At 45.3% G+C, this 18,616-nt stretch overlaps 1 protein-coding gene across 2 annotated transcripts in view; it reads right to left on the bottom strand.

Annotated features, from left to right (window-relative positions):
• Positions 1–12,898, bottom strand: part of LOC126355933 (CD151 antigen) — a 176,520-nt gene extending 163,622 nt beyond the window's left edge. For both annotated transcript variants that reach the window (XM_050006505.1, XM_050006504.1), the window contains exon 1: positions 12,744–12,898. The gene's annotated coding sequence lies outside the window, so the exon portion shown is untranslated. The remainder of the gene's footprint in view (positions 1–12,743) is intronic.
• Between the last annotated feature and the right edge of the window lie 5,718 nt (positions 12,899–18,616).

The raw sequence follows: 18,616 nt of genomic DNA on the forward strand, positions 1-18,616 counted from the left end.
TAATGGTCCTACTTAAGTTCTCGACGGTTTCAGAAAATTCAAATTGTTTCGGCATGAAAAATCACAACATTCGTTTCAGTCGTACACAAGACATTTGTTCCTCTGTGTGGTAAACATTTCTCGTCAGTGCTTCATGCAATTCTGGTTAAGTTACTGGACAACTTTGGAAGTTTGCTTAATCGAGCGGCATTAATACTTTTCCTTATTCGATCAAAGTTCTTAGTGTGTCAATATCACCATTAGCTAACTCAAGAGCTTTAGGTTTGGACGGCGCTCACACATTTTTTTGTACTTCTCTTCGCGACATTACCGATCTCGGCCGGTTTAATATACTAGAGCCATCGTTTTCATGCTTATGGTGTAGCTGCGAACCGACAGTACAATTAAAAGAAATTAATATCACAAAACCTGTTTCTCTCTTACATTTTAATCTATCGAACCCATAGGCGAGACACTTAAACAGAATTTATATGCCCTTTTCACTTTATGAACGTACGTCGCTCACACAAAGTGCACTTACTACTTGCAAGCCTCACTGACGTGAATGTGCGGCGATGGATTTGAGTAGCGAAGCCCCGCCAGCTGTAAAGTCCCGCGGAATCAACACTCATGTTATTCTTCGGCGATTGCATCTAAAGCGAGAACAAGTGTTTCAGTATTTGACCGCAGGGGGCCGCAAAAGGGCGAACGATTCACTACTACAGTAATTTTGCACTGTGCTCTGGTACATCTAAAAATTGGATTCTTTTAACATGCGCTTCTTTCAAACAACCGCAGACATTCAACGAACACATTGCAAAAGACATATGAAGCTATGCGTCACTACATTTTCGATAGACTTCCGCAACGGCTGAAAAGGGTCAGTAACAAGCTTCATATTTCCGTTCCGAAGTTAAAGGAGTTTTTCCCGGTAATCTACTGCTATGCGCGAACACCTAAGTTCCATTTAACTGGTTCGTTCGTTGGATTGTGGGGGTTGAAGGGACCAGACTACAAAGGCCGTCGGTCCCTCCAGTTAACTGTTGACGCTTGGGTCTCTTATTTGAGCAGCCTGCCTGGTTAGTTTTCAATGATTTCCCTTCATCGTTACAGGCAGATAACAGAATAATCCCGGATCGCATGCGAAGAAAATAATCATTCCTAGCTCATCAGGGACGGACTGGACACCCACGTCGCCAGCCTACTTCTAAGACTACCCCCAGCAAGTTTTAGCGTGAGACTTTTTCGCGCGTGATACATTAGGACCACCCCCAGCCCATGTTAAAAGATAGAGCCCTCCAGAGGAACAGTATAGATCTTACGATAACGCTAAAAGGACCACACCAGCTGCAGGTTTTAGCGTGAGACTTTCGCGTCTCTGTTACGTTGCAAACTTTTATAAACATTGCCCCACCACGAAAAGTATAACTTTTCTCATTGGATAGAAAGAATTTTTGTAGGCCGAGCTTAAGGTTAACATTGACACCCTGATTGGTCAGATGAAAACACAGCCAGTTTTTTTTTTAAACCAAATTCGGTAAACTGTAGTAAGGAGAAGTTAGGAGGAGAGTTAGTTCCGAGACGGCGAGCTGGATGGCTGGTGCGCCGGCCGCCGCCCCCCTGACGCTGCCTAAACACCGACAAGGTAATGGACGCACGCGATGCCGCATTTTTGAGCGCATAAGGCTTCACTCAGAACTGCAGAAGTCTCATCTGTTACACCCCCTTCTTGCGTAATACTAGTGTCGATCGTCAAAGCTCATGGTGTTCACATTTGCCACTTGACGTAAAGATCTGAAACGCTACGAATTTTCTGTTATGTAGTTATTGAGAAGCCACATCAGCCACTGTAATTTACGACAAGTTAGATAAGTAAAGATAATTGAGGGTCACTGTAGACCATTTTGTTAGTTTTCTCTTTTGTGAAACTTAATTTAAACCTAGATTATAGATGTGATATGGCATAGGTCATCCTTCGATCCATTGTAGAACTTGGAAACCCATTCAGGCAATATTCGTTCACATTTTTGTTGAACGCAGTTGGTTTTTACCATCCTGTATTAAAACATTTCCTTTTATCAATAGTGCAATTTATAAATGATGTTTTGTGAGTAGAATAAAATTTCCAATGGTAAACGTAACTGCTTTTTCGACATTTTACCAGCTAACTAAAAATAGGAAAGCCTTGAACCCCTTCCACTAAATTTAGTTAGTATTAAGATTCTTTTACAGGGAGTGCAGTGGAGCTGACGCTGAGATCATTTAGTATTTGGTTATATCATCGCTAGTCTCACTGAACTCTTCTGAATTCTACATGTCATGTGTGGTCTGGCGTCTGCTTACCAGCAACAGGTCCCAGGTTCAAACTAGTCAATTCCCTAAAAAAACACGCTCAGAGCGTCGTTGCGCGAAAGTGGTAGGGACACACGATATAGAACGAACAGACACCACCATGAATGTTTAGATATTAACATTTAATGTACTAGTTATCCACTTCACGTAAGAGAAGTGGACTGTGTTTGTAGGTTGTGAATGGACAAAGGAAACAAAACACTGCAATCCGAGTCAAGGAATCACTCTTGCTCCAAGTTTAACTAGAAACTAAAGCTATCAACGTAGGCCATCGTGGTGTTGGTTGGTTGATTTGGAGAGGGGACCAAAAAGAAAGGTCATCGGTTCCATCGAAATTGGAAAGCGGTGGGGAGAAGGCTGTGGCTTGTCAAAGGAACTATCCCGGCATTTGCCTGAAGCGATTTAGGGAAATCACGGAAAACCTGTATCAGGATGGTTGGACGCGTGTTTGTACCGTCGTCCTCCAGAATGAGTTCAGTGTGCTTACCACTCCGCCACCTAGCTCCGACATCGTGGCTGTATTACGAATACTGCGCAGCTCCAAGTGCTACCGTCATTGACATTTCAATCAATTCTGACACCTAGGAAACAGCGTTGCCAATTTCCCAGTAATACAAGTTGGTGCTAAGATAATATTTTTGGCTGCTAAATGAAACGCTAGAAATGATGGATCTCTTCCCATATCTATCTTTTTATTTTTATTTCCTCTATGAACTTCTTTTAAGTGATTCAAATTTTCCTGTTGCCGTCAGTTCACACACACGTGTAACCTGAAGTCGTACCCGAAGGTTCTTTACACCACGACCTCAGCGGTTTGCAGATCGTGCTCATACTCGCCGACGATGGCCATCCGAAGCAGTGCAGACCCAGGACTCATCGCTGAAGAGAGTGCGACGCTGTTCACCACACTTCACGGTCGCGGCGCCATTGGAAACAGCCGTTTTTGTCGTGTTAACGGTAGCCTAAGCGTGCGACAGTAAATCCACAGTACGACCGCCGCTGGTCTCTGACCAACGGTGTGGCTGACAATGTTGCAGGGAGTCCCTCACTGGTCGGATGGCAGACGTGGGCGTGAAGCGGGAGGAAGTGCTGGGTGCACGGTACGGTTACGGTTCGGCGATCCTCCCTCGCTGTCGACAGCAACCTTGGCGAGCATGACCGCCCTTGCGTTCTCACACAGTCTAACATCGGGGCAATCAGTCAAAAATTTAAATACGAGGTATCTCCAAAAAATTCCGGAACATTTGTGATTTCGCGCCAGTGGTGTGTTCGAGCGAAATGCTTTTGGAATCCCGGCACACCCCTGTGTTTAATGTGTGACTTCCGGAAGTTTCATAGATTTATGTCTTTTGGTTATTGTTCAGTGCTGTATTGAGTAGAACATTGTGTCGCACAGTTTGCGAATTTCGAGATGGCACAGTTAGAGGAACAACGCATCTGCATTAAATTTTGCGTGAAAATCATGAAAACCGTTACGGAGACACACCAAATGATGCAGGAAGCCTACGGTGATGAGTGCTTAAGCCATACTCGGTATTATGAATGGTTCACAGCTCAGAAATGATCGGACGGAAGGTAAAGATTACCCTCGCCGTCTACCGACGACGCTCATGTCAGGAAAGCCAACGAAACTGTGAGCGGTAATCTAAAACAGACTGTCCGGCAGACTGCAGAAGAACCTGACACTTCAGTTGGATCGTCTCGTGAAATCCTGAGAGCGTATTGGGATGCATCATGTTGCCACCAAGTTCTTCCCACGGCTCGTAAGTCAAGACAAGAAACACCTTCGCTTAGCAACCTGTGATGAAGTTTTGGATCGCGTAAATGAGAACGACATGTCCCTTAGTGAATCGTAACCTGTGAGACATGGATGTACGTTGAGGATGAGACCAAGTTTCAGTCTTCACAGTGGGTTAGTAAAGGTTCTTCAAGACCAACAAAAGCTCGTCCGGTCAGGTCAAATGTCAAAGCTAACCACATAGTTTTATTTGACTTTGAAGGATTAGTTCATCGTGAATTCGTGCGACAGGGACAAGCTGTTAATCGATTTTACTATCGGGCCGTGTTGCGTCGCCAGAGAAAATGTGACAAGAGAACGACCTGAAATGTGTCGAGGAAATTCATGGCTCTTACCACGATAACGCACCCGCACATTCAGCTCTGCTGGCGCGTTACCACTGCTCAGAAAATGAGGTCACTGTGCTGCCTCACCCTCCGTACTCTTCAGGTCTGTCCGATGTGGACTTTTTATTTTTGAAGTTGAAAACCCCAGTTGAAACTATGAAGATTTGTAACGATAGACGAGATTCAAGAAAATTCGCAAACGGCCCTTTGCGCGATCCAACAAAAGGCGTACCAAGACGGCTTAGTGAAACTGCTTTGGCAACTTTATCAATTGTTGAGGAGAGTATTTCGAAGGGGGCAATTCACAGTAAAAGGTAAGCGTTGAAAAATTTTATGGACAAATTCCGGAATTTTTGGAACAGACCTCATATTGAACGATTCGGCAAGTTGGCCAATGGATACCCAGAACGATGCTGCTTTAAACCTGCCAGGTGGTAATAACGCTCTATGAGAAGGGCCACTGTGTTTACAGTTATCATTCACCATCTGGCGCTATTAACGTCTCCTACCCTCTCATGCTTGGTAACAACACTAATTCACCTTGGTGGTCGTATCTGACAGAACTGCAACTTATTTACGCACCCGCCGTTGGTGATTGTGCGAAGCTACATTGTCGTCCGACTGTCGCCTACGCCCTTGGTTTTCTTGTCGGACGGTGTGATGCGTGGGCACTTCACGTCTGCAGCCCGTAACCTACTGATTCTGGATGGTATGGCAGGTCGCCAGTTGCTGCCCACTGCAGACAATACCCACTGATCTGTCAATGTGTTGTCCATAACAGCAGACGGGAACGGAGGTAGTTTTACCCGGAACTAAGCACACCACTTACCGCACAGCCTCGACACCGTGGACTAGCGTTACGATCTGACAGCGATCATATGCGCTGACATCGTGGGTCTTTCCCATCTTACTCCCCCGACTGCCACTCCAAAAGGTCATACGAGGTCTGGCGGCACCCAGGTTATGTGCCCTATCTACGTACTCCATTTTTAGAGGCTGCAGCAGGATTATCTTTGTCAACATAGTACGTTCAGGTGCTCGCAAGAATACGATGAACTGTCGCCGAGGTTATTCGCCATATGTGGAAATTAACTACCTCTGCATAACTGCTCAGCGTGGTTGACAGAGGATTCATCTGACCACGACTTTCTCTAGCGTTCCATTCCCGAACAACATGTGGGGGAAACACACACTAATCTTTCCGTGCGAGCTCCGATTTGTCAGTTTGCGACTGTATATGGCTTGTCAGTGGGCCACTGTTGGAATCCGCCAACTCACACAAATACCTGGGTAACACTTTGTAGGGGTATGAAATGGAATGATTAAGGTTCAGTCGTTGATGAAGCAGCTGATAAGACGTCTGTTGTTGGTAGAATACTGGGGCAGTGCAATCAGTCTACAAAGGAGGTTGATTACAAATCACTCGTGCGAGCCATCCTAGAGTATTGCTCAAGTGTGTAGTATCCATACAAGAGGACTAACAGGGGATACTAAACATATACACATAAAGGGCAGCTCGAATGGTCACAGGTTTGTATAATACGCGGTAGAGCGTTACAGAGACGCTGAAGGAACTGAACTGGAAGACTATTGAAGATAGTTTACGTCTATCTCGAGAAAGTCTGTCAGTAAAGTTTCAAGAACTAGCTTTAAATGTACTCTAGGATTATACTACAGCCTCCTTACGTATCGCTCACATAGAATAATTACTGCACGCACAGAGGCTTTCAAACAATCATTGTTCCCGCCCTCCATAAGTGAATTGAACAGAAAGAGACCCTAATAACTGGTACAGGAGGATGTACCCCCTGCCACGCACCTCATCGTGTTGTTCAGAGTATGTATGTAGATGTATTGCAGTGATGTGTTAAGAATAACGATGCAAGAACAGGCACTGCAGCCGACGTGTGGAAATTAGCGGCATGGCCGGGCGCCGTGCACGGATAACCGATCACGACACGGGAAATCCGAGTCCACGTCCCGTTCCGCCAGAAATTTTCATTGTTATTCCCTAACACAGCTGATGAGTGATTGTATCCACAGCGTTAATACATTTCATTTATTGTGTTACTACAGTGCTCATTTTTCCCTATGTAGGTGTAGGCCAAAATATTTTCACATTCGTGGGAGAAAGTTGACAAATTGCGTGGCAAAACTCGAAACAGCGGAAAACGCCTTCGTTTTAACGATTGCCACCCCGACTCACGTATCCACCCGTGACACTCCCCTACTTCGCCATAACAAGACGATTTGTCCTCCTTTGAACGTTTTCGATGTCCTCCAATTCTATCGGTAAGGATTCCGTACCGCACAGCAGTAGTCTAGCAGAGGACGGACAAGCGTAACGTCAGCAGTTCTTGTATTGGACCTGTTGCATTATCTCAGTGATCTGCCAATAAAACTTAATCTTTGGTTCATCTTTCCCACAACATTAAGTGATAGTTCCAATTTAGGTTGTCAGCAATTGCAGTGTGTTTTTCCTTTTAACTGACAATCTATAGATTGGTGCGATTTATCTTTTAAGAGAAATTAACGGACTCCTTTTGGTACTCATCTGGTGCATCTCATTATTATTTAGAGCCAGTTGGTCGGTTGGATTAAAAGGGGGGGGGGGGGGGGGACTAAACTACGATAGAGGCAGTTGCCACTTTTCTAAACTATTTTGAAATTGGTTTTATCTTCTCATGACTACTGGAGGAAAGAAAGTATCACCTGCAAACAGACTAAGATTGTCTCCAGAATCATTTATATAGATTAGAAACCGAACAAAACCTGCAGCACTTCCTTGGTGAACGCCAGGTGTCACTTTCTGCTCGTTTCCTTTCCGGCCGGTAATTACTTTGTCCTCGGCAGTAGGACTTGATATTTCTAAAAATATCAGGAATACGATATATCGATATTTAATAAAATATTAGAATTACTCCTCTCGACATCGAAAAAATTATCGATGTACGTGCCTACAAAAATATCGGCTGCGCATTGTAAATATACTGCTGGTTTTAGAGCTGTATATTTAAGCACTGATTTACTATTACTGATTTACTATTAATTATTCTGTAAATCAACACGCTATCCCTCTTACAGCAAGAATTGAAAACTCTGCACGTTCGCGCTTTGCAATAATCAGCTGAATAGCTGGCACAAAAGTGTGTGATGGGTCCATCGTTCGGTTTCGTCACGTATCGGATTTGTCCGGAACACTTTGTCGACTTTTTTTCGTCCTCCATTTCTGCAAACACCAGAGACAGTAGTTGTCAAAATTTGTTGGTGAAGCTGAACGTTGCAGTTTGTTAGTAGCTCCGAGCGCCGATTACGTCAGCATTTTCCCCCCTCACGTCTCCTACCACCGCAACGACCAATCTTGTCATTAAGATTTTTGTTCATTTTCAGCTGGTGTTTATGAAGAATGCCGATGTGGTAATTGTTTAACACAACCGGTCTGCTGTATCTTCACACCGGAAATCTCATTCCATTCACACTGCCACCCCCTCCCCAGCGCAATCTGAGTAGTTTTTTTGTACCACACATACTTTCTTCACACAAAGAGAAAGACTGGACGTAATGAAATCTCAAAGTAGTAAGACACATTCACACAGTTAAAGCAAAATTATGCCCTACTACAATTTTAAAAGTTCAAATATTTTCCGCAAATTGTGAAGAAATGTAAAAATATCGGCACTCGATATTGCTGTTTGATATCGATATTTTACCAACAGCCCTTGTCACGAGTGACGTTACAAACGGCAGATTCAACCTCGTGTGCTTCAGTCTACTATGGCATGTGTGAATCAACAGGAGCAGCTTGCTACCAGAGCTGTGTAGAGAGGCATCAGACGCACAATGACATTCTAACAGCGTGCTTGCCTCTGCTCGATATTGTACAAGCAGTAAGGAGGTTTACGACTTTGTATAAGGACGAAATAACGGAGGCGGCGGTTCGTGATGACTCAGTAATTATTTTTCCCCACGCTCAGTTTGCGACTGGCTGCTGACAAACTGCATGAGCTACGAAGAGGAACGTAGCAGGATACCGATCAAGGAACAGCCTGTTTTAGATGAGCCAGGGAGTGCAATCTACTGCATTATCACATCTTTAGTACCACAATACTCCCGTGAAAACCAAGAAATTTACTTGTCAATAAAATATTTCACTAGACTACTTCCGAATGGAACTGTTTTAGTGGGGCAGACAAGTGGCACCTTAATGATGAACCAGTCCGTCGGGCCAGGTATGAACACTGCGAAAGGCAAATGGGTCACGGAAGTTCAGCTCTTATCAAGCTGCTGATGAAGCGGTCAACCGATTCAGATAATTCCTCAGGGCCACAACAGTGCATACTGCTAAATGCATTCACGAATAAACACCCTACCACAGCTTGAACTCCGCACAAATCCACAAGCGGGCGTCTTTAAAACTAACAACCTCGTCGTCGGAAACAAAACTAGTTTAACATGAATACTCTAAAATTAACACATTGCCTTGCCCAGTTATCGATAATCTTTCACGCCGGAGAACGACCGACGACTAGAAAGAGATCAAGATTGTGCATATTTATAAGAGTAAGATGGCTGCACTCAATTACATATGTAGTGCACGTCTGTTGTGGGATACTGAACAGAACAAGTTTTCCACCAGAAGAAACATGAGACCACCTGTGACGAGTGTTGTGGTGCCCGCTTTTTTCGCACAAGGTGTTTCAGTTAGAAACACTATAAAACAGAATACGTAGCGGTAAGACTAATAGAATAGCAGTTATTCTGGACGGCGAACGTTCAACGAATTATAAAAAGCCATGGCAAGTATTACTCGCTTTTTTATTATTATCTACATTGCAAATTAGGATCTTCAGATATTCATCGAATGATGACTCGTCAAAATTTCAGTGCTACGCTCCCAAGTGTGACTGGTGTTGAATGCAGAGCTCAAACTTCTGACGTGTGGCCATCAGGGTGATGAAAATCTGAAGAGGCTCTGCGGGGAAACTAGTAACAAACGGCAAGTAATACGCCATCTGTAACGGTTTGTCTTGCGTTAATTTTTAACGGTCGCATGATCGCTTGCAGGCAATGCTTGTATCTCTACAACAAAACAATAGGACCACAAATGTGCTCTCGATATCTACAGGAGACAATCATCGGTGAAGGAGTGTTGAGTTGCCTGGGGATGTAGAACAATTTTCATGAAGTGCACGCCAGATGGCAGCTCACTTTAAATAAAGTATTAATACTTTGTCGTTAATAACTACGAGGCAATAACCGGAGAGGGGCGGGGGGGAGGTTCCAGGAGTGCTGCAGTGGTCTTAGAAGTGTAACGTAGCCCATAGGGAGGTGAAGCAAATGCTTGGGGATCAGTCAGTCTGCGTTTTCACATGAAAATCTGTTGGTTGAGGCAAATTCAGTCCTCCCTGCACCCCTCCAAACGTGGGTGGAACAGGAATATCGGGTTATTAATGCACCGTCCGTTGCACTTTGCGGCGGTTCGCATGCGGCTAACAGATCAATGGCTGGAGTGTGGTAAGTCACCCCTCGGATTACGTTCTGAGACGGATATGCGGCATAGTCACGGCTCAAAGCTAGTAAATCCGCGCTTAGCGCAGAAACTACGTGACAAATTTTAAAATGTGTTACACAATAGATCTCCGAAGAGGATATTGCTGTATATTAACTATGAAACTGCAACGGTGGAAGGGAGCGAGCGCTATATACCCTTCTTACTCTTTAGTATATCCATACAAAACAGGTATTTACTAGAAAAGAGCACAAGAATTTCCTGCAATGTGTGGCAACCTTTCGACAAGTGGACAAATGCACTGGCTCGAGACCGCCGGAAATTCTATTGTTAGCAGTACAATTACATTTTTTTTAAAAAAAAGTAGGTCATTTATTTACACTCTGAAGCATCTGTATCATATCTCCGAACATGGTCATAAATCTGTACCGATCACCGTTGTTACAATGAAATTCTGGAATGCTGATTTGCTTTTGCCTGAAAGGTAACGCACCCTCTTAATGTTCATTTCCCCTCTTACATGTGACAATGGAAGATCGGAATGTTAGATTCAAACTGCTGATCCCACAACATGTCAATAGTAGACACCAAAATATATTCCGCAACAAAGTTTTTTCGATCAATGGAAAGCAAGGTTCAGAATCCTGGAATAATGCCCGTTTAGCCATTACTTCATAAATCTGCTTTTTTGGGGACGCGATCTATGTGACATACGGCCTCATTTGAGAAATACAATGTTTCGCGCCCACTAGACCCTTTGGCTGCAACTTTAGTGTGTTTACGTATAGTAAATTATTGGATGATTGGTTTTTTCAGGGACTAAGCGTATCTTGCCAATATTGCTTGTATGGGATTTACTTTATAACCTTTCAGTTGCATTTTTTTTATTTTTTAATGGAACTCATTCTCCGAATGTTGGTCACTGGGGAAGAGACATTTGCTCTCGGTAAACTTAAATCGACAGTTGAAGTCAAAGTTGGTGCAACAAGTAAGTTTAGTTTTATCTGAATAAACTGCGTAACTGACGGCTACTTTCCACTGAATTACAGCACTCTTTCTCGATATTCTATTGTCATTTGCTGAAGCCTAAAATTTTCTCCGTACTCATCGTGTGAACTGTAAATTTGCCTTTCTTAGCAAAGTTCAATGCTTGCCCGCTAAATAGCCGCTTCTCCAAAAGAGGGCTTTCAGGAATGAATGTAAATGTTGCTGGCTGCCTATGTCAACAGCCGAAGGAGAAACATTAGCTTAGTTAACTACAGCCACTCCTAGATAACTACTAAACACGAGAATGTAGTCATGCGTGCACTATTACGGTAGCATGTAATAGATGTATACATCAATTTAACTGGCAATACTAGCACTTTAAATAATCGTTCGTGTGTGCCGCCATCTGGAACAACATTCACTATCTTGCAAGACTATCTCATCCTTGTAACATCCTCTACAAGAGTCAGTTTATACCTGTGCACATTTCGGTAAGGAGCAGTCATGAAATTAGCCGCCGTACCGAAGTACTACGAACCTGAAGTGAGAACGAAATCCAACAGCGAATAAGAAAGCCAGAAACACGGACAGCGCCCGGTTTGCAGCCCGCAGGGAAACGGCGGGATAAATCACTGCGTTCCATTCCGCTTAGCATACACTCTCTCTTCCCTTTGTCCGCTCGGCGCACAAGTGCGAACGCCATAGAATTCCGCTAAAATACCAGGCAGCGGCACTTATAGGGCAGCACCAACGACTTTTTCCCGCCGAGTCTGTGGCAATACAGCGCCCACTGTTCCTGCCTGCAGTCGGTAAGAAGTTCCAGGAGAATTTTCTGGAGAAAGTAGGCGAACAGCACACACTATAGGCTACATACGGCTGTTACCAGATCCGGTGAGGTGCAAGCGAGCGGTCTAACAGTACAGCCAACCTCCCCCCCGACATTCCACTTTCGGTTGAAATGCTGGTTACTTTTAATATTTTCAAGCAAACTTATCTGAAACCGCAATTACCGACGTACTTTGCAGATAAAATACGAAAGCTCTGTCTTTACTCTTGCGAAGCGCAATGGAGCGCACAGAAAACACGTGGTCGTGACAAGAACTGAAGAGTGGGCTACAACCCAAGTCGAGAATCGTTAAAAGCCACGATACATATAATTGTTTACCAGTTGCCTAAACATCACTCACACACACGGAAACTTGATCCAGTCTTGACTGTGAATAACGCTTTCAGAATCCGTCGTTGAACTAAGGTAACTCGAGTTTTATTTATTGTCCAGTCTAGTAAGAGAAACCGTTAACTTTTTGAATTCATGGTTGTGACGTAAGACGTACAAAAGTGCTCAACCGCTTCGGCACGAAAACACTGCTACACGTCCATAACGGCAAGTAGTAACTATTCCCACCACAAATGTCTGCCAAGAAATACGCGGACTTCAATAAAAAGGTGAAAGCACGACAAACTACTCTCATTGGTGGTAAGTATCTGAAACGCAACCATTCACCCCGCTCCAAACAATGCAAATACACACCTTAATACCCGTACGCAGAGAACAGCCCACTCTGGGAATCCCAACGTTCGATTTTTGGAGGGGCCGACGGAATCTGCGCTTCCTTTGCTCGGCGTAAACAGAATGCGCAGACGTCGCGTGTACGAAAAGGCATTAACCGTGCCATGCTGTTGCCTCTAGTTGCACAATAGGTATTCGTTATACGACGGGTTCGTCCGCAGACGAGTAAAGCAAGCGAGATTTCACTAGGCGGCGTCCAGGAGTGACAGTAAACGTGCCTACCTCTGTCGGCGTGACGGCGCGCTGGGGGGCACTGACTGGCCTGCGACGCTGCCGGACGAACACTGAGCCGTAGCGGCGGGCACAGAGCCGGTGGCCGGGCTCTCGTGACGTCACGGCTGCCGCGGCTCGTTGCGTCACACACCTGTTGCCAGTGTGAGGCCCCCACCCCCAGGACACGGCGGCTCCGGCGGGCGCACAACAGTCATACAAATCCCAGCAGATGACGGCAGTTAGAGCTAAACTCGGCAGCTTGTTTTTTCGTAGCTCTGTCGAAGATTTGTTTATTTTTTCGTCCTCCTGTGTCACGTTCGGCGGCAGATTGCAGGTTTTCGTACTTATTTCAGTTCCGCCTGTTCCTTTGTTTTCCGTTACTCCGCTGCAGAACTGGTTGGCAGAAACGAGGCTACCTGAATGTGATGCAGTTCAGTATTTGAAGGTGGTTCGCTTGGGATAAAAAGAAGAGGCAAATCGAACCTAATATTAAGGATTTACTAAGATGGTATCTGTTCTTTCGGACATGTCGGAAAGAACAGATACCATCGGTGACCAAGCAGCTCGTTAGAATGAAATTACAACGAAATGAACACCCTTAGGCGTTGACATACGTCAACAGGGACAGATGAAAATGTGTGCCTCGACCGGGATCTCCTGCTTACATGGCACACGCTCTATCCATCTTTTTTTTAAAAAAAAAATCTCATTTTGTTCGCCTTTGTTCGTTGCATCTGGACCGGGCGGACGTGGTAAGACATCCGTTTTTGTTCGTTGTTGATCCATTAACTCACTTTTTTTATTACAGAGGGCAGTTAACCCTCTGACCGAACACGCCGAGCTACCGTGCCGGCAGATCCATCTGAGCCATCGAGGACACAGAGGATAGCGCGCCGTCAGCGATTTATCTCTGACACGCCTCCCGCCAAACCCACATTCTCAACGTAACATTTATTGGTATGCAGACATTCGTAGCACGCGGCACGGACTCTCTTAAGGTCTCCTAAAGAGCGCCACACACGCTCCAACCGACCGACCGACGAGTTGGACGTGTGTAGGCAGTTTTACCGACCGACCAATAGTCCTTGTCGGACGGTGGCACTGAAACATTTCTAAAGGGCTCTTTGCTGTGCCAAGGATGTTTGGTCACACTGGTTCTGAATTCGTTAGAGTTTCACTGTAAAATTAGGAGACACCTCATTGGCGAAGTTTTAAAAAATGGTTCAAATGGCTCTGAGCACGATGGGACTTACCTTAGCCGGCCGGAGTGGCCGTGCGGTTCTAGGCGCTACAGTCTGGAACCGCGAGACCGCTACAGTCGCAGGTTCGAATCCTGCCTCGGGCATGGATGAGTGTGATGTCCTTAGGTTAGTTAGGTTTAAGTAGTTCTAAGTTCTAGGGGACTGATGACCTCAGAAGTTAAATCCCATAGTGCTAAGAGCCATTTGAACCATTTGAACTTAACTCCTGAGGCCATCAGTCCCCTAGAACTTAGAAGTTCTTAAATGTAACTAACCTAAGGACAACACACACATCCGTTCCCGAGGCAGGATTCGAACCTGCGACCGTAGCGGTCTCGCGGTTCCAGACTGCAACTCCTAGAACCGCTCGGCCACTCCGGCCGGCGGTGAAGTTTATTTTGGGTTTCTTCCTCCTGTTCCACACACTTATAGGGTTTCCGTCTTTTCCAGTTCTTCTAGGACAGTTTCTATTTTAGCGAGCTGTCACGGCCCGCAAACAGAATTTGGGGCTGGAGTATTTTGAATTCACATCTCTTGTAGCACGCCATTTGTATTCCATCTTTAAACTAATCACAACACTTGACAGACTGATTATTTCAGAAAAATGTAGTTTCCTCTTATAGTACTCCAGTTATTTGAATTTAAGTAATGTTTACATTACTCATTCTCTCAAAAGATGAAGTCATGTCAAGCCTTGAAGCCTTTTTTAAACGTTCCTCAAAACAACCTGGCAATATTATGGCAAGGATGGATTGCTAGTCATCACACACTAGAGAGGCCGAGGCACAGACAGTGAAACGTCCCCTTAGAAAAATTTATTGAATTACTGTGCTGATAAACCTCTTACATTATTGGCTCTTCAAAGAGGTGAGCAAAACTGAACGTACTCAGACATTTCTCGCTTTACTTCTTCTGTTAATCACTAAATTGACACACAATTTTTTTAGCGCAACGCTATATTACTTTCAAAAATCCCTACATAAGAATGGCCCTGACTAACAATAACCTATACCTTTCATGAATCACTTACCTCACAAAAATCTTCGTTACTCGAACTACTGCAATACAGCGAGCGCCACTACTGCCAGCTAAATAAAAGATTCTAACTAATGAAGGCACTAACGTCTGATAGGCATAGTTAGCAAATGAAAGATTTTGATAGAGGACAAACAATGTATTTACCTTAATAGTGTTCAAAAGTTCATGACATCCAGTCTTACAAATTTACTGTCTCTGATGGACACAGGTCCAGATCATCCGCACTCAAAACTGCCATCTCTCTCCCCACATCCACCACCGCTGGCGGCTCACCTCCAACTGCACAACGCTACGCGCTGTTCACATCCAGCTGTCCAACACTACAATACCAAATTCCAACAATGCCACCCAGCCACAGACTGCACACAGCACAGCCAGTGATTTTCATACAGAGCGCTACGCGGCGGTGGCGTTAGCAATATAAGAACCTAAACAGCCTACTTACAACAGATAAGAACAAAAAAACCGTTAAACAAGTAAGCTCTTGGTCAGAAGGCCTTCTTCTGAACTGGACAGCATACACTCGTTCGACTCGCACACATGTCTCTGGCTGCCAAGGCCGTACTGGGTGCAGTCGTGATCGGGTGCAGCAGCGCCGGTTCCAGCTCCTGCACCGAGAAAGGGCAGTTGTAAGACTCAGAATAGTGGGATCTGAAGTCCAGCTTGCCCCTCTCTGCAGTCGCACGGTAGCAGTGAAATGACAGACTGCGGCTGTCGCTGGCTGTGGTTCCCCGGCAATGCTCTGCCATCGTGTGAACGATGTTCTGCTCGTTGTTTGGGGACACCCCTATTTCGCAACTGTTGCTGTAGGTAAAGACTGCTTACCAGAAATCTTACGGATGGCTTCCCACACTACTGTACAGCAAGTGGAACGGATGAGTGTGTGCACGAACGCTTGCCGCGACCTTTCCTTCCTCTCCTTAATTACGCATCGAGCCTTGTCTCTCGCAACCTGAAAGGCTTTGAGGTTGTCTGCTATCGGGCGGTATTTAAATTGATGAAGAGCCACACACCTTTCCCAGGTTTTTGAACTGAACTCATCACTCCACCGTGGTACAGGTTGCCTGCTAAGATGACCTGAAGACGTAGGGATGGATAAGTCAGTGGCGTGATGCATCACTAGTGTAGTGTGGTCCACTCATTCCTGGACGCTGCCGCAGTGTTCAAACACAGCTGGCTGCACAGCGTCCAATTAGCCCTGCTGACCATTCAATTCGGTGGCCTGTGTTACACTAATCCTTAATTCTTTAGGTCGATCCACTGTGGAAAGTGGTCATTGGAACGAAGGTCATCAGGTTCTTCCCACTGTGCTGAATCTGTAAGGGCAAAAGAGCAGAAAGAGAGCCTTATGGCTGAGAAAAACCCAGTAGCAGCTGAGAAATGACTGGGTCTGCCTTTGTTGAGGATAGACAGCTGAGACATCATGAGCGTCTCCAAGACTCGAACTCTGGGGTGAGTATAGTTACAGCCACATAGTACATTATTGGCACTGTAATCACCCAATAGGAGAAACAAGTGGAGGAGTTGTTCAATGAGAACTACAAGTTGAAACTTCTTGGCAGATTAAAACTGTGTGCTGGACCGAGACTCGAACTCGGGACCTTTGCCTTTCGCGGGCAAGTGCTCTACCAACTGAGCAACCCAAAGATGACTCACGCCCCGTCCTCACAGCCTCACTTCCGCCAGTACCTCGTCTCCTACCTTCCAAACTTTACAGATTCTCTCCTGCGAACCTTGCAGGACTAGCACTCCTGAAAGAAAGGATATTGCGGAGACATGGCTTAACTACAGCCTGGGGGATGTTTCCAGAATGAGATTTTCACACTGCAGCGGAGTATGCGCTGATATGAAACTTCCTGGAAGATTTAATCTGCCACATACTTTCATATCAGCGCACTCTCCGCTGCAGAGTGAAAATCTCATTCTGGACGAGTCTCAAAGTCTATCGCTTCCTGCAGAGGTAAGTACTGGGAGGGGATAGTGATCCTCTGACCCACGTGAGCTGCAAAGGCTGCTGCTTGTAGGTCAGTGACCGAGCACAGAGCAGAGGGGTGGTGTGTGTTATTGACAAACACAGCAGTACCTCCCTTGGCTCTTTTCCCATTCAGGTCAACTTTTCAATGGAGGGTATAGCCTTATAGCAGAGGGTCATAAATGTATTTCCAACGTGTTCTCTGTAAACAAGAGCACAGGAGTTGTGCCTGTGAGAGAAGTTTCAGTTCCTCCATATGTGGCCTGAACCTGTTAATGTTCCACTGTAATCTGGGCACCATCTTTCGAGGAGGTTGCGCTTTCACCCTGCCTTTCCACCAGGCAGTCGGGCCTGTAAAGGATGTAGGCTCAGTCTTGGAGCGAGATGACTGCCCCAGTCTAACATCGATGTCCATTACATCTACAGAAGAATCAAGATAGATGTCAGACAGGGTGACATCGACATCGTCAGACTGTTTACTTTCTGACTCTGTTGGTGGTGGACACTTGACCTTTGATTTTGTCCTGGGTAAGGCTTGGGCCTCAACTGTGGCAGTGGCAGTGGCAAGGCTGGAGAACTGACCAAATTGAACTTTTGGAGGAGCAGGGAGCTCCGGAGTGCCAGCTACCGTGGCCTTGTCTGATGTTCTGGGAGAAAGTGTAGTCTTCAGAGTAACTGTTGCAGCACGAGTGCACTGACAAACGCAGGTACTAGTGCTAAGACTAAAAACATCCTTTTCTCTATTAGCATTGGTTTTCTAAACTTACTGTTTAACAACTGAAGCAAAGGAAGTAGCGAACCTGGGGGCAGCATGGTCGTATAAAGATTTTTTAGCCTCACCATAGGGATCCATTCTGTAATTTTAATGTCCTGTATCTTCCGTTCTTCAGCGAAGACACAGCAGGGTGAGTCCCAGACACACTTTGGAGGAGATGAACATCCGACTCCTGTGTGGGCAGCCTTACGAAATTTTCCATCCTTACATCCAAGCACTGGAATTTAAAACAGCGCATTGGGTTGTGGTTATAAGGCCGCATGATTAACTGAAGAAAACCTTTATAAAGATGCCTTGGGAGTTTCGTGCCATTGAAAGTGAGGATGAACGAGTCAGATTTGATCAGATCACCTTCTACCCTTTTCATGATATTATGCATGTCTTCTGAGACTGACTTAACATTCAGGTCTTCTTTGGGAATGTCCATGAGGCTCTTGCATGCCACAATATCTTTGCTGTAGCTTAAGGTTGTATTTCCCCAAGGCTTTTGGCGTTCTCCAAGTTTGTTCCTTATTGAGCACTTGAGGTTTCGATCAACTTGAGGTTTCGACCAACAATATACCATCCTGCAAGCACTTAACAGATTTTAATGTACCTACATTGTTCTGTCGTAAGTTGACGCCAGCACACCAGTCGGCAAAGCTGTAGCACGAGGATTGATAGTAGCTGTTGGATCATGAGAGGGACCAAAGACAGACTTGCAAGCAACACGCTGGCAACGCCCTCTCAACCACTGACCACAGGGCTTCAGGCGCTCAGTCACTGGCTTCACTGCCTCACACTTCCAGTTTAGCGTCTATCACTCTATCCGCAGAGCGAGCTTATGCTACAACAATACATAGCGACTAGATTAGTG

The sequence above is a fragment of the Schistocerca gregaria genome, chromosome 3 (genome assembly GCF_023897955.1).
Source record: "Schistocerca gregaria isolate iqSchGreg1 chromosome 3, iqSchGreg1.2, whole genome shotgun sequence".
Lineage (NCBI taxonomy): Eukaryota > Metazoa > Arthropoda > Insecta > Orthoptera > Acrididae > Schistocerca > Schistocerca gregaria.